We start from the raw sequence: 24,332 nt of genomic DNA, 5'->3' as shown, positions 1-24,332 counted from the left end.
TACAGTTACAACTGTTGTCTAGGATTTGTGTTTTTGTTTTACGTTTTAATCACTGTATATGTTGTACAGTTACAACTGTTGTCTAGGATTTGTGTTTTTGTTTTACGTTTTAATCACTGTATATGTTGTATAGTTACAACTGTTGTCTCGGATTTGTGTTTTTGTTTTATGTTTTAATCACTGTATATGTTGTACAGTTACAACTATTGTCTATCTTTATAATAAATAATATAATTCAATTTCATGGATTAAATAAAAAACAAAAGATATAATAAAATTATATTTTCTGAAAATTTTCTATTTTCAACAAATCAATACAACAAAATGTAACATTAGTACATCAAGTATTTAATCAAGACACCTAGTTTGTACAACATCAATACCTGAACACGTTGCCATTTTGTGTCTTTTGAAAGTCTACAGTATATTCGATGTACAGTGAAGTCTTCTGGGTAATTACTTCTGGTCTTCTTATCTGTATTTAGTTTAACGGAATAGATTCAAGAGAACACCCTCCTATTTGTTCGTCAAATTTACCTTCGTAGTGTTGTTATTTCTATTGTTCGATATCTTGAGTTGGTTCCTTCAGTGACATATCTTGGGTTATCAAACTTGGAAAAAAAAGATTAGATTTAACAACAACAAAGGCACCAGAAATTGATAATTCTTATCATCCAGCACACACACAACTTTCGATCATTATATCTCTATATAAAAAAAAATGCCCTGACCTTGACGACTCGTGATCAATCGTCAATATATATGAATGTTGTAACAGATCTTGCTGAGTGATCAAGTAACGTTGTCAGTTCATAGTAACATACAACAACTGAAATGGAGAAAAACCTTTTGACAGGAACACTTTGGGTCTTGTTAAAGCCAACTTCTGTAACAACAGTCATTTTTGCTACTTGTGTTTTCTTCTTCCTACGTTGGATATTAGGACGACCACGGAACTACCCACCGGGTCCTGTCGGTCTACCCATCGTTGGATATCTTCCTTTCCTCGGCAAAAAACCTCATCTGGATCTTGTAGAACTTAGTAAGAAATTGCGTTAATTCTACACTTGAGGAATACAGAAAACCCCTGTACCCAATTGATACCTTAAATTAATGAATTAAACAAATAGCTTCTGACAAGAACGAATCCCTCAAACTATGTTTCTACTACTAACCAGAATATCTCCGAAACATAAGTCCAAGTTGGGTGCAATCACTGTTGTCAGTAAAAATGTATTTAAAATGTTTAAAGTAATGAAAACGGAAACCTATTTGTAGTAGTTTGGTCATATATTTAATTAAGCGGAGTTTGGAGTTATTTCTGTTTATAAACCTCATGTTTAACGAATGACATGAAATCTGATAGTCATCATATGTAGAAGTTGTTTGTAACAGAAACATGAAGTTGTTTGTAATATCATTAGCTGGAACAAATATGTAAAAATCAACATATAGTCTTAACTAATGTCTTCGTCCTTGTCAGAGAATCTTCGACTTTTCAAAGCAGCGAATTTATACAAGTATCACATATAAAGCAAGATATTCTATTCTACAGATGCTACGTAATCAGTAGAAAGATCGTTTTAAGTTTTAAAACATTTCATCCAGATGATATTTTTAACCCGAACGTTTAAGAGCTACAGAAGCTACATACTTTAGAAAACCGATTTATCCCAAGTCTGTTTATTATAAAGATAAACTATTCCAAAAAAGTTGTTTTCCTGAAGCATTTTTGATTTTCCAAGAAAGTTAGATTTGTTATTATTTGATAAGTTAGTTGTTTTGATGTTAACTTAGTTGTTATTTTCGGTATCGACATTTCAATTTATTTTGGGAATCAAAACATTTATCAATAAACGTAAAAAGAATTATTCTAACCTGAGAAACACTTAGTCAAGTACTGCTTAATACGGTGTTTACATAGATTAATGGTATCGTATCTATATTTTAGACTGAAATGCAGACTAGTGAAAAGCTTTTCAAAATATTATATTCATATTTCTAAAAAATATTATTATAAAAATTGTTTAATAATTTTTCACTGAAATTGTTCCACACTTACCTGTATACTTACTTACACATCTACAGTTATTAAACAAAAGTAAAGGTGAATCTACTTGTATTTGATTATTTTCCTTTGAAACAGTTAATGGTGCATTATCCACATGGTTTTACAATAATAACAACAAGAAAAAGAATAAATGTGAGGAAGTAGGGTAAAAGCATACCATTTTTGTAAAGGGGGAATTTTGTGCTAGCCTTTTTTTTTACTTTGGTTGTCCGTCGAATCCGACAATTGATGATAGTTGTGCACGTCTCGACGACTTCACATGTGGCTCCACAGTCCAAAGCTGGGTGCACACAGACAGTTACAGATAGTGCATGGGAAAACCGAATTGGAGATAGTAAAAGGTGTTTCATTGTAGTGTTTCTCTCCTGCAGCAGCGAAACGTTATTGGCAATCGTCCTCCGTGTTTCTCTCCTGCAGCAGCGAAACGTTATTGGCAATCGTCCTCCGTGTTTCTCTCCTGCAGCAGCGAAACGTTATTGGCAATCGTCCTCCAGTTTTGCGACAGCATTGTTGGTAAACAAACGCCAGGTGGGTCTGTCCTTGAATAAGTCTTGTACTTACGAGGCTGTATCTCGCATCATTTGAAGTTGCACTTCAGAGTGTCTTTATAGTGTTTTGGGGGGCATCTTCAGTTGTGCTTGTCCTGTTTCAGCTCTTCATAGAAGAGATACCTCAGAATTCTGGTTTCCTCCATCTGGGTGACATAGCCAGTCCATCAAAGTTGGGCTTTCAGCACTTCTTAGTTAGTGATTCTGTCTTGCCAGACGATATTTGATGTAGACACCAGGATCCAAGTCCTTCACAGCATGGAGTAGAATTTGATGAAAAAGAAAATGAATAGAACAAGTGTAAGTGAAATGCTTTTAAATATACTCCAATTAAAATGACTTCTCCAGTTATGTTATAGTAGAACATCTAGATAAGGATGGTGACCTTTCTGGAGGAACCGAGTTTTCTGTTGACTGTGTCAAAAGCCTTTGTAAGGTCGAGAAAGACAGCGTAGAGATCGTATTCTGTTCTATGTTCTTCTGTTGGACCTGACTCATTGTAAAGATCATATATACAGTGCTAAGATCCGGACAAAATTCGCATCCAACTTCTGGTAAATTTTCTTCTGAGATGCTTAAGATGAGTCTGTTCAAGACGATGTGGATGAAGATTTTTCGGCGATGTAAAGTAACAAAATTCCTCTTTAGTTGCTGCAGTAAGCTTTTGCACCTTCGTTTTGAACAGTGCAACGATGGTGGCATCTCGTAAGTGAACTGAAAATTCCTCTTCTTCCCAGAAAATTATGGAATGCCTCAAATGGCACTGTGCCAAGTGATTGGTACAGCTCTATAGGGATCTCATCTCACTCTACCACAGTTCATCCGCCTTATGGCTTTTCTAACTTCTTCCTTAGGGATAATTTGAGATATTCAAAGGCCAGTCTCGTGGTAATATAATACAGTACAGTTTGATCAACAGTGGCTAGTCAGTTGAGGAGTTGGCTTAAGTGCTCTTTCCAACTTATCTTTATCTCTCTCACTACAATTTTGTATTTGTTATAACTTCAAATACAATAACTTTAAAACACTTTGTGTATCTTCACAAGATTTTGCACACTTTTAGTCAACATTACTAGTCTTTTGTACACAAAAATTAGATTTTTAATGAAGTATTTTACTAAAGATTTGTCCGTGAATATATATATTTCTATATTTTAATCCGAGCTAAGTGATTTCCACGTTAAGATTAAAAATATTTTTCATCGTCTCAAACTCTGAAACTGTGTTTGTGTAATCTTTAATACCTACTAAATAAATTTAAAACGTTTTCTTTCACTAAAGCTTTATATTTTATCTGTTATTTTTTCCACCCTAACTTTATACAAGGTTGGTAAATTTGACCACCAAGAAAAAACAAAATCAAAATAAATCTAAATTATCCTATTTTTTTCTAGAATGACTTCAAACTTTAATATGAAACTACATTTGTTTATCCTAAATAACTTTATACTCATAACAGTATACATCTATTTATACTTAAATGTTATTGTTTTATTTGCCTTTGAACTTGAATAATTACTATTCGTGCCATTATAAGTTGTAAATCACTTGGCAAAGGTGCTGTGCATGTTACATTATAGAATTATATTACACACGAGCTACTCGCAAGCATACCTCGTGAATATTTTATTATTATTGTTATTACTTATTTCACCTTATCTAACCGTGACTAATATAAAAAATTTAATCTGTTTTGCATTTGAATTAGTTTTATAATAATAAAGTAAGAATACACATGAAAAACAAGAAATAAAGTACTCACCGGGTCTTTTTTTTGCTGGTGACTGTTGATGACACTTAATCTTACTTTTTATAATAATAGGACTACTGCACTAAATAAATATTTATTTAACTATATTATGCAACAAAGAGCACAGAATAATAACTTACAAAAAAAAGCAGTCAATTTCCCATAACTATCACAATTTTTCTGGCTTTCTATGTAAAACAACTGTTTAAATTTCATCTAAGCTAGTCGATGTTTTTCCCATGGGAATCAAGCTTCAACTGAAAGCGAAATTGACAATTTTCTTTATAGAAAATAACATAATATAATACGTCGATGGATAGATGAAAACATTGGCTTTCTATTGGCTATAAATAATGTGGTATTCAATGGCACAGAGAACTATTGGAAATTTCTGAAAAAGATGTGACAGGTGAGCATGGCAAGAGGATTCTGATTGTCTATTCCATGGCTCTGTAGTAACCATTTAAGATTGAAGACTATGAAAATTATGATTTGCCTGAGCAATGAAAAGTAATTTACGTTAAATTTCGTACTTCTTGGAGAGGTGGTAAATAAATCAGAGAAGAGTGGATGCCTAGTGAGCAAATTTCACAATTCTCAAACTATGGGAAATTTTAGATTTCTTTAAAATTTCCCTATAAAATTAAAACTTAAAACATTTATACCATTAAAATATGGAATGCAATTTAATAAAACCTCGTGATCTGCGCAGAAAAAGATGTTTGTCGCGAAAGGGTTATGCCATTTTTGTCCTTGATAATTCTGGTGTCGTCTTCTGAAAGCAGTGGAGCAGTTTCTGATTTTAGAGGACCATAGACCATCTTGGTAGCACTAAAGAACAACTTAGAATTGTTCATTTCTGCATAAAGTAGAACTTCATAGCCTTTCTTCTTTCACCACCGATCCTGCATTGTGGGAAGTTTATGTTGTGCCATGTCCTGATAGTGCTTAAAGTTATCCCTCTTGGAAGTAGAGCTTGAATTCCGCTGTCATTCATTGAAGGCCTTGTTTTTTCCTTCAGCAATCTACTGATATCTTCATAATTCTCGTCGAACTAGTCCTAGTGGACCCTCCTCTTTGGGTCAAAGATCGACTTGGCCATTTGTGTCACCGTTTCTTTAAACTAGTTCTATTTCTCAGTTGGACCTCCAGTCAATGGTCCATAGGTAGACAGCTTCTCATCCAAGCTGATTTGAAACTTGCACTTGCACGCTGGTTGTTGAAGTTTGGTGATGTTGAGAGCTAGTCTGATCTGTTTGGAGTGCTTATGATAATGAGGGAAGACGTGCAGATTCAGCGTGGTTCTGACAAGTTTGTGATACGTCTAACACTTTGCACCACACATAGCTTTGGTGACGAGAACATCTCTGGTGTCCTGATGGTGAGTAATGACATAGTCTATGAGATCCCACTGTTTTGACCTTGGTTGCATCCATGTTGCCTTATATTTATTAGCTTTTATGAACATGGTGTTTAATATCAAGAGACCATGCTCAGCACATTTATTCAGGAGAAGCAAGCTGTTTCTATCCATTTTACCAAGTCCTTGTTTTCCTATAACTCTTTTACAATGGGTATAATCCTTGATGACTCTCGCATTAAAATCAACCAGCAAGATAAGCATGTTGTTGACAGGGATGATTCTAAGAACATAGTTTACGTCTGCGTAGAACTGTTCTTTGATCTCCTCTGTGCTATTCATTGTTGGAGCATAAGTGCTGATAACTGTTGCACAGCACTCTAGTTTAGAGGGAGGCAGAGCTTCATGAGTCTTTCATTGATGCTAGATGGCAGATCTGAAAGCTCTTTCAAAAGGCTTGATTTGATTGCCAAGCCTGCTCCGTGGATTCTGCCCTCGTCCTCCACCTTCCCTCTCCAGAAGAAGGTATGCCCAATCTTTAGTTCAGTAAATTGCGTTTCCCCAGCGAGCCTGGTTTCACAAAATGTAGCTAGGTAAATGTTGTAGCATACTAACTCTCTGGAAATAAGGGCTGCTCCTAAAAATGATTTTTTTATTTGTTTCATCATTTTGTTTCGACTGAATGAGGGATTTTTGCCAGTCACAGTCAACTGACCAGGCAATGTTTGGAGCACCTTTACTAGCCCCGTACCTTACAAGGATGAACAGTGCTATTCTAAATAGGGCTACTCAGTCACCCCACTTGCTGCCAGACTCCTCTACTACCCTATGTACAGAGAAGAATGGCCACTTGTCTGAGGGCTGATTATGTGCAGGTTTGTGGCTACAACTGCCAGTGGTCACCTTCAACTGTTGCTTCACCACAGAACGTATAAAACAAACTGAGAAATGCAGGTAGGTTACACAACGAAGCTGTGCATGGGAGTCTTCATAGTGGTAAAACCATTACACTGGGGCAGTTCCACTCTCTTGGACATGGAAGTTTGGTTCCATAGGCACGAAGAGTCGTTGTGGCTGAAGGCTTGATTGGTTGTAGTGAATGACCATGACTTCTAATAATACTTCTTAATGCCCCAGATACTCCACAATGGCACATAATTTATTTTAAATGGTAAAAAGAAAACTTTCTTCGTTTTACGGTTTCAAACTGTATTTTATGAAACATCCCCCTTTATAGAGTGAAGAAATTAAAAGCGATATATATATATGTATATATTGGAATAAAAAGTCAAAATTCTGAATAATAACTTGCGCTATCAAGTATAATGTTGGACTTTAATCATCTAACAAACTATGTGGAGAAACAAAATATCGAAATTTTATCTAAAATCATGTTTGATAATTTGAGAAAATTAACTGGAAGATTCAAAATTCAGCATCATTTTCTTAAAGAATCTGACCTAATCATTCATAATTTATCTGTTTATGTATCAATAGGGTGACAAAAAGAAGTTTCAGCCAGCTATAAGTTTAAATGTTCCTATAAATCCTAAAAACGTTGTCCATGTTTCTTTTTTATGACATTATGAAAGCTACTAAAGAGTATTGCAAAGGAGCCTACATGTTCACAGTTTCGAGGTAATTTGTGTAATAATGTTACCCAGGTATTGAGTATTTATTTGGAGAGTTTTTTTTCAATGATAAAAACAAAAATGTACAGGCAACTTTAAGAGAGAGAAAAAAAAGCTTTAAAACATACCAGTTCATTAAGATGAAAATAAAGTAGGTTATATATTGAAAAAGGTATATAACGTTTTTATTGGATGAAAGTAATTTTGAATTTTTGTATACAGACTTTTTAACTCAAGGAAAGAACAGGGTAAGTTGTAAAGGTTTTACTTAACTTGAAGAAACGGTGTAATAATGAAAATACAACACTATTCTTCCATCAACTAATGGCCCGGCATGGCCAGGTGGTTAAGGCACTCGACTCGCAATCTAAGGGTCGCGGGTTCGAATCCCTGTCACACCAAACATGCTCGCCCTTTCAACCGTGGGGGCGTTATAATGTGACGGTCAATCCCACTATTCGTTGGTAAAAGAGTAGCCCAAGAGTTGGTCCCACCAAACATGCTCGCCCTTTCAGCCGTGGGGGCGTTATAATGTGACGGTCAATCCCACTATTCGTTGGTAAAAGAGTAGCCCAAGAGTTGGCGGTGGGTGGTGATGACTAGCTGCCTTCCCTCTAGTCTTACACTGCTAAATTAGGGACGGCTGCGCAGATAGCCCTCGTGTAGCTTTGCGCGAAATTCAAAAACAAACAAACAAACAAAATATCTATGTATGGCTAACAATGACTGTGTCTGAAACAAAGAATAAACATATATAGCTATATATGGCTAACAATGACTGTGTCTAAAACAAAGAATAAACAGATATGGCTACTTTTGAAAAATATCCTTAAAAGTCATATACTTTGAATTTCTTCTGGCTCGCTCTTTTTTTTCTTTTTTTTTCAGTGGGAAAACTTGAAATAATACATTAAACAACTTTTTCAATGACGTATACCTTTTACTGACCCGTCATTGGTCATGAGTTATCGATAGTCTACATAATACTAGATCTCAGTGACGTAATGCTCAAACTTTTTTCTAATGACGGGGTGTAAGGGGGGGGGGGCACCATAAGACCTTTTTGCCATATGAATATTTACCTTATTCCGCCTATACCCTGACGATCAATGTAAGTCGGTCTTACAAGTCGGTTATACAAAGATATATCACCAACATATTCACGACGTGTTATAACGATATAATAATGCTACAATGAAGTATTGAAATCCTAGCAGTGACTCAACCTACCGAAGCTTAAAGTTTCTATTTTTCTGTATCGCCAATACTTTTAAGGTATCGTTTTATACACGACGTATATATACATGCACACGGGTAATACATGTTTTTTCTTCACTACATATACACATACGTATATAATATAAGTCTTTGAATACCGAATGTGTACGATGTTGAAAATTTACGTGTGCTTTTTCAGTGAATAGATAACTATAATTATACAATCCTTAGCTCTCATTCCCAAACAAGAAATATTATTATTCACTTTTCATTAAGACAAAGTAATTTTATTCGACAAGTGTACAGAAAGAACGATTTGCACAGAGCCTCGAATTTTGTAACAAAATATTCGCATTACTGCTTTATTTTACTTGCCATATAATTTAACACACACATGGTACAAGAACAAATTACTACTACGTGATGAAATATACTCAATTATAAAAATTATATTATTATCACAGTTCTAGATATTATGTTTTACAGAGGGTTATTATCACAATTCTAGATATTATGTTTTACAGAGGGTTATTAATTATCACAGTTCTAGATATTATGAGAGGATTATTATCACAGTTCTAGATATTATGTTTTACAGAGAGTTATTATCACAGTTCTAGATATTATGTTTTACAGAGGATTATTATCACAGTTCTAGATATTATGTTTTACAGAGAGTTATTATCACAGTTCTAGATATTATGTTTTACAGAGGGTTATTATCACAGTTCTGGATGCTATGTTTTACAGAGGGTTATTATCACAGTTCTAGATGCTATGTTTTACAGAGGGTTATTATCACAGTTCTAGATGCTATGTTTTACAGAGGATTATTATCACCGTTCTAGATGCTATGTTTTATAGAGGGTTATTATCACAGTTCTGGATGCTATATTTTACAGAGGGTTATTATCACAGTTCTAGATGCTATGTTTTATAGAGGGTTATTATCAAAGTTCTAGATGCCATGTTTTACAGACGATTATTATCACAGTTCTAGATGCTATGTTTTACAGAGGATTATTATCACAGTTCTAGATGCTATGTTTTACAGAGGATTATTATCACAGTTCTAGATGCTAAGTTTTATAAAGGGTTATCACCACAGTTCTGGATGCTATATTTTACAGAGGGTTATTATCACAGTTCTAGATGCTATGTTTTATAGAGGGTTATCATCACAGTTCTGGATGCTATATTTTACAAAGGGTTATTATCACTACAGTTCTAGATGCTATGATTTACATGAGATTATTACCACCACAGTGAATAATGCTATGTTTTACAAAGGGTTATTATCACCACAGTTCTAGATGCTATGATATACAGAGGGTTATTACCACCACAGTGAATAATGTTTTACAAAGGGTTATTATCACCACATTCTAAGATGTTATGTACTACGTACAATTACAATCACATTACTTAGTTTTTTTGTGTGGCAGAGTTATTAGATTGAGTAATACGTGTCAGGTTTAATTTTCTTGTGTATATCGATGTTATAAAGCACTTCATGTCAGTAACTGCTTCCTGACGATAAATATCGGAAAACTAAAACAACTAAAATCCTATAGTGACTCATACCCTTCTAGTAGCGATCGCATGCACTTGTTAGTTAGATGATAATCTTATTCCTGCAGTTCTGTTGTAGACAGGCTCGACATCAGACTGGATGAAAAATAAATTATTGGACAAATAAATTTGTAAAGTCTTGACAAGTCAGACTGTACGTGCATCTATTTAATTCTCGCACCACAAAGTTTCAGTTTAACCTTGTTTTATCTGGGTTTTGGAGGGGGGGGGGACTATTTTACTCCTTCATATTACCGCACTGTGTAAGAAATGGGATAAATGTTTTACTTGTCTGTAAACGTTACTAAATGTTAAGGTTGAGCCTTTTCTCAAGTTTTATATGTTATTAATTTTGTTCGTGTTTTGTTTATTATTATTATTACAAATCATTTCGTACTTTAGGTAGGGATTGATTTCAAGGACTTTTGTAACATTTTCCTGATAATTTCCTGATTCAAAACCCGTTACTTAAGCTATTTCGCTATTTGTACGAGTCTGACAACCATTTCATTTTCCTTCCTTGCTACTGTCTTTGTGACTTCTTCCCGAAGTCTGATCAATATGAAACTTTCAGTTTTTTGTTGTTGTTGTCGTTGTTTTTTTGGAGGGAGGTTATAGTTCAGATCTCAGGGCAGGCACCTGAAAGTACAAGCTAGATAGTATATTGAAAATAGGGACACTAATATCAAGATGCTGCCAGCAGGAATGAATTTCAAAAAAGTTATATTATGTTAGTAGTCAATAGAACTGCACGATAAATAATGTCCACGCACGTCCTCCTGCCATCCTCGTGAAGTCTACAAAATATATACTGTTTGTTTATTTGTTGAATTTCACGCAACCCTACATGAGAGCTATCTGCACTAGCCGTCTCTAATGTAAAAGTAAAATATTAGAGGAAAAGCAACTAGTCAACACCGCCCACCGCCAACTCTTGGGAATAGTGAATAGTGGGACCGACCGTCACATTATATCATTCCCATGGCTGAAAATGCGAAAATGTTTGATAACAGGATTCAAACACATAACCTGCAGATTGCTAGTCGAGTGCTCTAACCACCAAGCCATGCCAGGCCTAAAATACATACTGGTCGTGGTGCAGGAACCTGTCATGACACGATAATTTTATTCTAGCACTTTGTATAAACGTAAAGCTGTACAATAAACTATCTGTAATGTGCTAACGCAGGGATCGAACCCCAAATGTAAGCCTTATACGCTCTCGGTCTTATCGCTTAGACAGCGTGGGGGGTCTATCATAAAATGCAGAATAAGGATGTTGTGTTCAAAATACTTTCTTTCTGATTAAGTGTTGAAACGTCAACTTCACAAATATGCGAAATAATTTACTTAAAATTAAAACACTAATAATTCTTCGTACTCTGTCTACTTTAGGTTTTCTCTTCTTTTTTTTTAGCAAAATCAGTAAGAATTTCCATTTTCGATATACTGTCAATCATTGAATTATAAAAATTTGACAGAAAAGCATTAATTCATCCTCCAGGAAACACTGATCCCAAACTTAATGCAAATGTAGTGAAACAATATATTGAGGGTGAAGAGACCAATGAGAACATGGATTATTGGCCTGCACAAAGTCCCAATGTGAACATCACGGATGGACTTATGTAATAACTGTTAAGATGCGAACAAACAACTTGGGTGAATTGTGAGGAGTAATGCAGGACACTTGGAACAGTTGATTAGGCTTATGGCAGAATGAAAATACGGCACACACATCTGGTTACCAGTAGTCGCTATCTGTATCAGTGTAAACTACTTGTACCTGATGATGACAAAACCTTGTCGAAACGTTGTACATTTGCTGTTATGTTAAACTTATATTAAAGTTTTTCTTCATTACCCATTCAAGCCGTCTCCAAGCATTAATAATACCATCAGTATTGCTACTAATTATTGCCGGAGTTCAGTATGTATTTTACCTAAAGAGCAAGTAATATTACACATTTTTGGACAGTTCTTTGCGCTGATTGTTGTAACTATCAAAAACATAAAATTACTCAATATAACGCATTATATGGACCCCACCGGTAATAGACTTTATAAAAACAAATCGTTAATTTGAGGTTTTATACTGAGTTAACGCATCTTTATCACACTGCTCTCCAATACACTACCTAAGAAACCCTTTGTTCTCCTGAAGAAGAATAGTCAACTATTCGAAAGCGCTCGAGTTTTGGGTCTTATTTTAAGTCTATCACACTTTATACGTGATCCTTTGTGCTAACTCTTTTATGAAGATAAGAAACCATCAAATATTGCCCATCTTCCGTGGCTCAGCGGTAAATCTGTAGGTTTACGACGTTAAAAATCTGGTTTCGATACTCGTGACTGGCAGAACACAGATAGCCTATTGTGTAGTTTTGCGCCTAACAACCAACCATCAAATATTTAATTTAACGTAATCTACGGACAACAAGGGACAACTCGGTCATTCAAAGCTCTTCTTTAAATCCATATTTGGGAAAAGAAGAAAATTAAACCCACCCACCCTTTATGTTTCAGAAAATCATCGATTCCCATCTTAAACTTCAGTAAATTGCCGGCTTTTAGAACTGCCGATAGCAACTGATTCTGTGAGTCAATGATCCTGTTATTGAGATAAAACTACCTTAACTGGAGCCAAACCGATCTCTTCCAAATCTTAAGCTTGTGTCCTCTCGGCCTATTCTCTTCGAAATATAGAATAAGTAACTTAAAAGCATTTATCATGTCGATCCCCGAATAATCTTGTAAACTGCAGTATAAGTTGTATTGGAAATTATATTTTTAACTTTATGACAAAAATAAGAATCCCTACAATCCGAACGTTTTCGCAAGGTAGGCCTCTCCTCATCATGAGCAAACTAGGAATGACTAATTTAATTGTGAGGATTGGTGGAGTGACGTCGTAATGACACAAAGTAGAGTACTATGACAACCAGGAAGTGTTTTGTTTAGCTTTCAAAGGAATGTTACAGGTGTTCCGAAAGTCTAAGACCTTCCTTCCATTTTATAACAACGTGTATGACACAATTTTTAGCTGTAGTACCATTTACCCAAAACTCGGAAACTTTCTCAATAGTGACAGTTAGTCGTGTCTGTGTATTATAAAAGCCTTACATGTTATAATAACAAAACTGTTTGGTTTTATTATTTCGTTTTTACGTACAAATATAATACATCTTATATATATTGCGAAACGATGTTTCTGTCTGAGCGTTCGTCCGTAACTCAACATTCACTCTTGAAATAAAGGAAGAACAGGCATAAATAGCGTTGATGACAAATTTTATTTTGCAAGCAGAATACTATACACTAAAGTATTAGGAATTAATCACACTATCATTCACATTTCAAAATTTGACGTAACTTAAAGAATAAAAATATAGCTTTACCGTATGTTATTGTTGAGTGCTCTTAACATGACTCAGATGCTCAACAATTACTTTTCGCGGTGGCTGATATAAGTATCTCTGAGTGAAACCGAGATGGCAACATAATTAACGTTTTTAAAGTCAATGAAATAATTGAAATTGATAGATTAATACTAACTTTTCCCGTCACTGGAAACGGGTACTTTTGCTAGATTTACTTGAACTTTCCCATCACTGGGGACGGATACTTTTGCTGGGTTAACTTAAACTTTTCCGTCACTGGGGACGGGTACTTTTGTTTGATTAACTTAATTTTTCCCGTCACTGGGAACGGATACTTTTGCTACATTAACTTAAAATTTTCCCATCACTGGAGATGGGTACGTTTGCTAGGTTAACTTGAAATTGCCTATAACTGAGGACGGGTACTTTTATTAGATTAACTTAAAGTTTTCCCGTCACTGGGGAAGGGTACTTTTGTTATATTAACTTAAGGTTTCCCGTCACTGGGGACGGGTACTTTTATTAGATTAACTTAAACTTTCCCATCACTGGGGGCGGGTTCTTTTGTTAGATTAACTTAAACTTGCCCATCACTGGGGACGGGTACTTTATTAGATTAACTTAAACTTTCCCATCACTGGGAACGGGTACTTTTGCTTCTATCAAATAACTCTGGCATGAAAACATTATTCTGGTTTATTCTTTCAACAAACAAACAGGATCATTAACATTTGAAGTCAGTTTAGTATTTTTCTTACCTGATCAACATCGTTTAGCTATTTAGAATGGCATTTTTTACTTGAAACGAAATTCTATTTAAATTTTCAGAAATTACACTTTACAATAGTTTTTATAAGTACAATAAAATCTACGTAGCATTTATTATTTGGGGGCTCATTCTACATTCATTATTAAATGCTTCCTCGGCAGCTTATAAGTGAAGTTATTGATCTCGTGGGAAGAGGAAACAGAATCCAAAAATATAATGCATTTTTAATGAATGACACACTGAAAATATTAAAAACTGTTTTTCACAGATTTTTTTCAACAAAGCACTATAATAATAATAATTCCTGTAGACTCCCATTGGAGTATAAAGCCGCAACAACACCTCGCCGACGGAAGTTGTTTTTGCAGTAATTTAGGAGGTTGTTTTTACGGGGTGGAGTTGCCCAACCCTCCTCCTTTCTCATCCTGGACTTGGGAATGGCATCCTTGCCGGGGAATGAACCCGGTACCTTTGGATTAGAAATCCAACGCGCTATCCACTGCGCTATAGGGACAACAACAAAGCACTATATCAAAGAAATTTCTCTGCAGCGAAGAAACTACATTCACATCCATTCCGTGGAAGCGGCCCCCTCGTGACTCAGCCTTTAAAAGCTTATAATGCTACAAAACGGGGTTTGATATCTGCGGTGGGGAGAACCACACATACATCACTGTGGAGATTTGCGTTTAACAACAAACAAACTGTTGAAGCCAAACTTTATCGAAGGACAAATGAAATTTCTTGGTTTCAGTGGCATCAATGATTTTCTAGGTGATACTCTTCTATTTTCATGACGTCAACTTTTTGGATTTTCAATTGATAATATGTAATTAGGAGTGATACTCTTCTATTTTCATGACGTCAACTTGTTGGGTTTTCAATTGACAATATGTAATTAGGAGTGATACTCTTTTATTTTCATGACGTCATCTTGTTGGGTTTTCAATTGATAATATGTAATTAGGAGTGATACTCTTCTATTTTCATGACGTCAACTTGTTGGGTTTTCAATTGCCAATATGTAATTAGGAGTGATACTCTTTTATTTTCATGACGTCATCTTGTTGGGTTTTCAATTGATAATATGTAATTAGGAGTGATACTCTTCCATTTTCATGACGTCAACTTGTTGGGTTTTCAATTGATAATATGTAATTAGGAGTGATACTCTTTTATTTTCATGACGTCAACTTGTTGGGTTTTCAATTGACAATATGTAATTAGGAGTGCTATTCTTCTATTTTCATGACGTCAACTTTTTGGATTTTCAATTGATAATATGTAATTAGGAGTGATACTCTTCTATTTTCATGACGTCAACTTGTTGGGTTTTTAATTGACAATATGTAATTAGGAGTGCTATTCTTCTATTTTCATGACGTCAACTTGTTGGGTTTTTAATTGACAATATGTAATTAGGAGTGCTATTCTTCTATTTTCATGACGTCAACTTGTTGGGTTTTCAATTGACAATATGTAATTAGGAGTGCTATTCTTCTATTTTCATGACGTCAACTTGTTAGGTTTTCAATTGATAATATGTAATTAATAAGAATTAATTTTGAATCATATCAGTAACATAAGTTTTCATGTGAGTGTGTGTCCACAGAATGTGTACTTAAATTACATGACATGTACGAAGCACATCATAAAACCCCACAACGTATAGATTTGAAGAACGTCTATATATTATCTATTTCACGTTAAAAGTAAAGCCTTAATATTTTCTCCTACAATTATGCTAGTTATTAATACCGAATTAGAATCTGGCGCATTTTCCAAGAGAAAGCTACCATCGTTACATTAGACACTGCCAGATACATACAACAGCACACTATTTTTTATTGGTCCACCGGGATAGCGTTACACAGTACTCTAAAACACAAAACCAAAACTCTAAATGAACCTGCAAAAATGAATACTTTCGTTGAGTCTGATTACATTTATCTATATCTAAGAATAAAGAAACTTATAGATAGTATTCGTTTATCTCGTTCAGATAGACATTTGTATAAAATGGTTACCATTTCCTGAAAGAAGGACTCCAGTCTCCTATGTAAAAAGTGTATCCTTTTCCTTCTAATGACCGTATACACATATTCAAAATAGACACATCAGTGTATCACAGCACATGGTGTGTCATAAGTAGAAATGTGTAGATGAACAGAATTGTTTAAACATTTGTTTAACAACAAGTAAAAACTTAGAATGGGGTTGTGTCTGTGAGCCAGACTAGTTTCGAAAAATTCCACTCCTCATCAGTGACCCTGGACACAATCACTAATTAAACTTCAGACCAAACCAAGCCTTTATAGTAGTGAGGTATCGAAAATCAAAATGGTGTATTTAAGTGTTTTACACTCACAAAAAGAAAAGATAAGTTTAGTTTTGTGTAGTGTAAAACACTTAAAAACACCATAGAAATGTGTAGAGTTTGATTCACTTACTTTACCTAATTAGTTTCAAAATACGTGTCTGTTCACGTCCAATCCAGCTTTATGTTATAAAAAAGTCCACATTACACTTCTTTGTCGTAGCGTTTATATTATTTTACCTCATGTGAACCAAGGGAACAGAAAGCTTCAATGTTTTTGTTGTTTTTAGAAATGCTGCACAAACGTTATCTTAAATTATGGCTAGAAGCCACATATGGCTTTTTTTTCTGAGCCCCTGTAATATGGATTTCACCTCTACACTTGAACGTAAAGCGAAAAATACTGCTTTAAGATTCAGTTTGTAATTCGTTAATTCAGAAAAAAAATTATATGATAAAATAATTAACTTCACTTTTATTGTGTAGGTTATCGCTAGAATATGTGTTTCAAAAAAGGGTGTCTTAGAGTAATCAAACTGATGGACATTGACTGATTCCATTTATTCTCTTGTTTTCGAGAGAGAAAGTGTAAAAACACAATCAGACAGTGACATTTCTAAAACTCTTCAGTTATCGCCTCTGGAGATAAGTTACCACGCGCTGTTAGTTCAGTGAACTGTTTAACACAGAACAGCGCCTTTATCATGTTCATCTTCGTTCCCTTAGCAATGAACGAAATCTGAAACACATCGTAATATTAAATCGTATATTATTTCCCCACCCCTTAAGTGTCGTGTTTTTAAGCCTCAATATAGCTGATGTTTATGAATACTACTTTGTTGACAGGCGAAAGCTGTACAGAACCCAAAACTGTTTAATTTGATAAAGGTTACCTTCTGTTTTAGCCATAAACTAAGTAACTTATTTTTTCTGAACCCCTGTAAAATTGCTTTCATCGTCATACTTAACCCTAAAGTGAAGAGGCTGGAGTAATACTTTACAAGATAAATACAAAATTAAGAATTAAAAATCTGCAAATAAGGTTAATTAAGCAAACAAGGCTGGAGATACTGTAGACATTATTTACTCAAACTACAAACCCCTATTTTGGTTCCATGCTATTACCTAGAATTACATTTGATGGAATCAAAAATAAGGATTTGTAGTTTGAGTAAACAATGTCTACAGTATTTCCAGCCTTGTTTATTTACTTTTTTTATGATCTCTATTTGCGGGTTTTCAAATTCCAGATTTCTAATTGTCTTGTTCGCTGGGTTTTTTTATGGTCAAATGATTACTTGATAGGGTATTTAACTTTATACATTGTAATAATAATAAACATAGCCAGTAACTAGCTGATACTGTTCATGATGATTTACTGTAGCTATAGACTATTTGATCGCATTAGTTCAAGATGTAAAATGTTAAGTTGCAGCTGGAGATTGTCATGGAGATTTGTTTGAGAATATAGTGAGCATTAATAATTTCTGTTTAACTAAATCCTGTGTATATAATGCATACCAATGGGCATATATATATACAACCGTTTTTGTTCTGGCACAAATATCTCACAACTTTTTATTTCTGTTGTTGTTTGTCATTAAGCGCATAGCTATACAATTGGCTATCAATCTTGTGCCCACCACGGGTATAGAAAACTGGTTTTAGTATTATAAGCCTTCAGATTTGCCGCTGAGCAAGTGAGGGGGGGGGGGTAAAACTGGACCTAGACTTAGTATTTCGATCTGAACGGTATCTTATGCACCATGTGGGTTAAGCGGCCACTTTAACGAGCCACAATGCTCATACATGACCCCTCCCAGTTTCGTAATGATAACCAGAAGAGAACCATTTAGATACAATGGGTGTCCCTTTTATAACGCGCCCACTGCTGCATAATGCACGATCGAATTTTGGAACTACTGATCCGCTAGGCCACGTCCAGCCCCTAAACTGAAATGAACCAGAGCACAGTAATTTAAAGATACTCGCACAAGAACAGTAGACTGAATGGTAATGAATACTGATAGACATAAGACACGCACACAAGCATTCAAACAGACAACTACACTAGACTACGCCCACATATAGATTCCCTGGCTGTCGTTTTATATACATATACATAACAAAAATCTCATATTTAAATTTTTTAGACACAAATGGAACATAAGCACGAAATGAAAAGAATTTTATTCAGTTAAAACAGTGCTGAAGAACTCTTGAGTATTTCAGACATTATTAAAATTTTGAAATTCCTCTCGACAGTTTCATTAACCTCACACAAACTAAACTTACAACGAATACGCATGCTTGCGTAAGTGTGTTCTTACAAGATGTCTCGGAACCAGCTGAATGCTGACATCTACGGCCCTAGACACTTTATATATACCATTTATCTGCTTAGCTGTTGAGTCCGTTTAGTTATTAAGATATATTTTTATTAAGCATGTGTCGTGTTAAAACAAACCTTAAACATTCGTCATCATAAAACAAACTCTAAACATGAGTCACCATAAAACAAACCCTAAACATGCGTCACCATAAAACAAACCCTAAGCATGCGTCACCATAAAACAAACCCTAAGCATGCGTCACCATAAAACAAACCATAAGCATGCATCACCATAAAACAAACCCTAAGCGTGCGTCATCATAAAACAAACCCTAAACGTGCGTCATCATAAAACAAACCCTAAGCATTCGTCATTATAAAACAAATCCTAAGCATGCGTCATCATAAACAAACCCTAAGCATACGTCACCATAAAACAAACCCTGAACATGCGTCACCGTATAACAAACCCTAAACATGCGTCACCATATAACAAACCCTAAACATGCGTCGTATAAAAGCAAATCCAGTAGATCTTAGACACGGATATAGAGAAACTAGAAAAGGCAGAAACCACCCATACCTGTACCTCTACCTGAGTAAGAAGTAACTATAGTGTTAGGAAACATATTAGCAACCAAAGGCTGGTGTGTAACGAAAGTAAATCTCATAATCGTCTCTGAGATTTTTAACACCATTTATCACTATATTGGAAACAGTTCCTTTATTTAATGAAAACAAGATAGAAAATAACTAAAGTAGACAAAAAAAAGAACTACAGAAACTTAACTCACATTCTATTAGATATTTTCCTAGTACTTTTTCAAGATATAAGTTTGTTATTTTAGCACAAAGGTACACAATAGGCTTTCTGAACTGTGTCTGCCGCGGGGATTTGACCTGGAATTTTAACTTTTAAACCTTCAATCTTCTTGCTGAGCCGCGGGGGGGGGGGTTCAACATATAAAATGAGAGGTAACGATTAGAGAATACGGTCATAGAAACTTTTTTCAACAGAATCCACCGTAAATTCTCTGGATACTTTTTTCTGAACGAATACTTGAGTTTGACTGTCACACTTATAGCGCATTTTTACGGCAACGGGCTACGATCCATGAGCCGTCGGATTCACAGTCCGAGTATACTAGCCACTGGACCACGACCGGTCAAGAAAAAAAAAGAGGAGATATATGTTACGTTAGCGAAATAGTTCAAGATTTAGATGTGATTTTTCAATTCGATAATCAACTGTCGTTTTCTTTGTTAAAAGTTAATTAATAAAAAAAATGGTAACTAAAAATGAATTTTAGGTTTTTCTCAAATGGTAATTTTTATACATTATATAGTTTAGATGTAAAACATAACATGTAGAGCAAAAAATATCAAATGAGCTACTCTGAAATAATTTCATGAAACTTGGTTATATATTTTTAAACTTAGATATGCTGAAGTAACTTCATGAAACTTAGTTATATATTTTTAATCTTAGATATACTGAAGTAATTTCATGAAATTTAGTTTTATATTCTTAAACTTAGATATGCTGAAGTAATTTCATGAAATTTAGTTTTATATTTTTAAACTTAGATATGCTGAAGTAATTTCATGAAACTTAGTTTTATATTTTTAAACTTAGATATGCTGAAGTAATTTCATGAAATTTAGTTTTATATTTTTAAACTTAGATATGCTGAAGTAATTTCATGAAACTTAATTTTATATTTTTAAACTTAGATATGCTGAAGTAACTTCATAAGACTTAGTTTTATATTTTTAAACTTAGATATGCTGAAGTAACTTCATAAAACTTAGTTTTATGGTGTTAAACTTATAGATATTGAGGAAACAATCAATTATTTTTATTCATTAATCGGCGCAGAATATTCTTTATAACGACTGATCTGCGCAGAATATACTTTCGTATAATATTTTTAAAATGTTATATCGTATTTTAAACAAAATTACAGAACCCACAACAAAGTTCGTTAAACTTGAATTAATTTTCAAAGCGTTAGAGTAAGGAGATAAAAAGTAAAGACTTGAATCAAAAAATAAAACATTCATTTTTGATTATAAGAGTATGACCACGTTCTAGAAAAGAAGATAAAAACGTTAATAGCATTTACAACAAATTGAAAAATGTCTCATCCAGGACCCGAGAAAATCGTGGTTATCTTACATAAATATAAACTAAGAACTAAGGTGTCTACCTATATGTATATATTCGTAACCCATTACAGATACAAGTTAAAAACACTTTTAATTGATTATATTATGATTTTACCACCTTATAAAATTCCATTTACACATTCAACACATATAATTGTCTTCAATAAAAGCGGACAAAAATGATATTTTTTTTCTCCACTTTTACTAAGATACAAATAATGTTTTGTAGCCTTCGCGTCTGTAATGTTTAAAATATTTTACAATTAATTTAAGATGTGAGAGCTTAATTTACACCAAATGATTCTAATTTGATTTTCAAAATAACTAGAACGAAATATCATTATCATATATTTTCGTTTGTGATCTAATGCAATACATCTGTGTTTGACGCACTGAAAAAAAAAGGGACGTAATTAATTGCCCATATATTAATTTAATTTCTAAGACGCCTCTTCCCATTTTTATAAGCATTACTTAATTGAGATTTAGAAGACATGATTATCTTTCTCTAACGTAATTACGCTCTTACAGAGACCCTGGAGTTGCACGATGGGTTTGTAGAAGACTCTTTAACAAGGTTAAATGTACCTAAGGTTATTTCGCGTGCCCAGGCTGAATGCGAACTGTTACAGCACGTACTGTTGCTGTAAAAACGCACTCCACTCTTTGAGACTGTGAATACGTTATAAAAGTGACTGTGAAATTCCCCTGTTCGATCAAATGAGAGTAGTTCGAGAGTTGACGGTGTGTATTGTTGACTAGCTGCCTTCTCTTTAATCTATCAGCTCAAAATAAGGGATGGCACACCCACAAACCCAGCATTGAGATGAAGGTCACAAACCTTTGGGTTCACAGTCACTAACCGATAGGCCACACTCAGCTAAGTACTGCTGATAAATGTATTTATAAAGCCATTAGTTTACGACTAGTGAAGATAGCTGTTACATTTAAAGTACTGTTGATAAATGTTTTTATAAAGCGTACGGCTAGTGAAGACAGCTATTACATTTAAAGTACTGTAAATAAATGTATTTATAAAGCTATTATTGAACAGCTACTGAAGACAGCTATTACATTTAAAGTACTGTTGATATATGTATTTATAAAGTTATTGGTGTACGGATACTGAAGACAGCTATTACATTTAAAGTACTGTTGATATATGTATTTATAAAGCTATTAGTGTACGGATACTGAAGACAGCTATTACATTTAAAGTACTGTTGATAAGTGTTTTTATAAAGCTATTAGTGTACGACTAGTGAAGACAGCTATTACATTTAAAGTACTGTTGATATATGTATTTATAAAGTTATTGGTGTACGGATACTGAAGACAGCTATTACATTGAAAGTACTGTTGATAAGTGTTTTTATAAAGCGTACGACTAGTGAATACAGCTATTACATTTAAAGTACTGTTGATATATGTATTTATAAAGTTAGTGTGTACGGATACTGAAGACAGCTATTACATTTAAAGTACTGTTGATAAGTGTTTTTATAAAGCGTACGACTAGTGAATACAGCTATTACATTTAAAGTACTGTTGATATATGTATTTATAAAGTTAGTGTGTACGGATACTGAAGACAGCTATTACATTTAAAGTACTGTTGATAAGGGTTTTTATAAAGCTATTCTTGACCAGCTACTGAAGACAGCTATTACATTTAAAGTACTGTTGATAAGTGTTTTTATAAAGCTATTACTGAACAGCTACCGAAAACAGCTATTACATTTAAAGTACTGTTGATAAGTGTTTTTATAAAGCTATTATTGACCAGCTACTGAAGACAGCTATTACATTTAAAGTACTGTTAATAAGTGTTTTTATAAAGCTATTATTGAACAGCTACCGAAAACAGCTATTACATTTAAAGTACTGTTGATAAATGGTTTTATAAAGTTATTATTGTACAGCTACTGAAGACAGCTATAAAATTTAGTAGTGCTCATTTAGCAAATATCCTAGACTTTGAACATGTGTTGCCATATAAATACATTTTCTCCAGAACCTTCCTGGTCTATTCCTACTATACAAAATGTAACAGTAATTCACGTGAATGACACGAGTCCTGATTCATCATTCTGTTTAATATTTATCTCTCCTTACAATACCCTACGTTCTAAATTGGATGCCCCCCAGTAGCACAGCGGTATGTCTGCGGACTTACAACGCTAGAATCCGGGTTTCGATACCCGTGGTGGGCAGAGCACAGATAGCCCAATGTGTAGCTTTGTGCTTAACTTCAAACAAACAATCTAAATTGGATAATTGTGTTTTGTTTTCTAGTGAATAGAGCTTATTATAAACGGTCTAATTGTTGCTGGAGTAAAACCATTTTTGGAGTTCCCAAGGTAAAAATCAAATAAAAAACGGTGTTTTCGTTAATCAATGTTCTTAAAGACCCTACTTCAAGGTTTTCTCCGTGCATCGTCGTCTGCTCACGATCGCTCGCGCGTTCAACGAAAGCGTCATCTGGGACAAACGAACAACTACATTCAAGTACTGGATGGAAAATGACAAGTTAATTCAGATATTTCTCTTTGACAATCTCTATCAGTGTCAAAATTATACATACACATATCTGTGGCTGAAAATAAACATAGAGTGGAAAAATATATACTGTAAGATCTGCAACTTACCTCCCTTTCTAACGCAATCCAACCCGAGAGAGAGAGAATCGTTCTGACGTACTTACATCACCGATGGTTACTTAAAAGTATTTTCGTCTGTTACGGCCTATCAGCTAGTAGTGTCCTCTACTGTATAAAAGTGGTACTAAAATAGAGGCGGGAGGCGGAGAACACGGATGAAAGAATGTAAACAAAATATAAGCTTTTTTTCTACGTTTTGTAAGTATGAACAAAATAGGCTGTGTTCAAATCTATATTAATCTAATGTTTCTACTGGTTTGGTTAGTTTTAGATTTCACCATTAAACTCCACATTAAAATAGCTCATAAAAAAAAGCCCGAAATATAAGATTGTAGAAAAAAAGAAACAAATTGAAGTCGTTAGTAGAATTGAAAAATATAACTATTTAGACTGCTACAAATAAAACTACTTACAAGGCAGGTTATTTTTAATTCCATGTTTAGTTAAGGTTTTTATTGGGTTTGTTAGAGTGTAATTTCACACTTAATGTCGGGTAAAGAACACAGACACACATACAAAACCGTAAAAAGGGATGAAGAGTATATTTGCAAAACG

General features: G+C 34.2%; 1 protein-coding gene across 2 annotated transcripts in view; it reads right to left on the bottom strand.

The window, feature by feature from the left end:
* Window positions 1–23,830, bottom strand: part of LOC106465926 (inactive phospholipase C-like protein 1) — a 113,506-nt gene extending 89,676 nt beyond the window's left edge. The window contains exon 1 of one of the 2 annotated variants that reach the window (XM_013926168.2): window positions 23,766–23,830. The gene's annotated coding sequence lies outside the window, so the exon portion shown is untranslated. The remainder of the gene's footprint in view (window positions 1–23,765) is intronic. The other variant, XM_022393886.1, reaches the window with a different exon arrangement.
* Between the last annotated feature and the right edge of the window lie 502 nt (window positions 23,831–24,332).

Source organism: Limulus polyphemus, unplaced genomic scaffold (assembly GCF_000517525.1).
Source record: "Limulus polyphemus unplaced genomic scaffold, Limulus_polyphemus-2.1.2 Scaffold2096, whole genome shotgun sequence".
NCBI lineage: Eukaryota > Metazoa > Arthropoda > Merostomata > Xiphosura > Limulidae > Limulus > Limulus polyphemus.
Note: the sequence above shows the minus strand (reverse complement) of the source record. Positions and strands in the feature narration are given on the sequence as shown.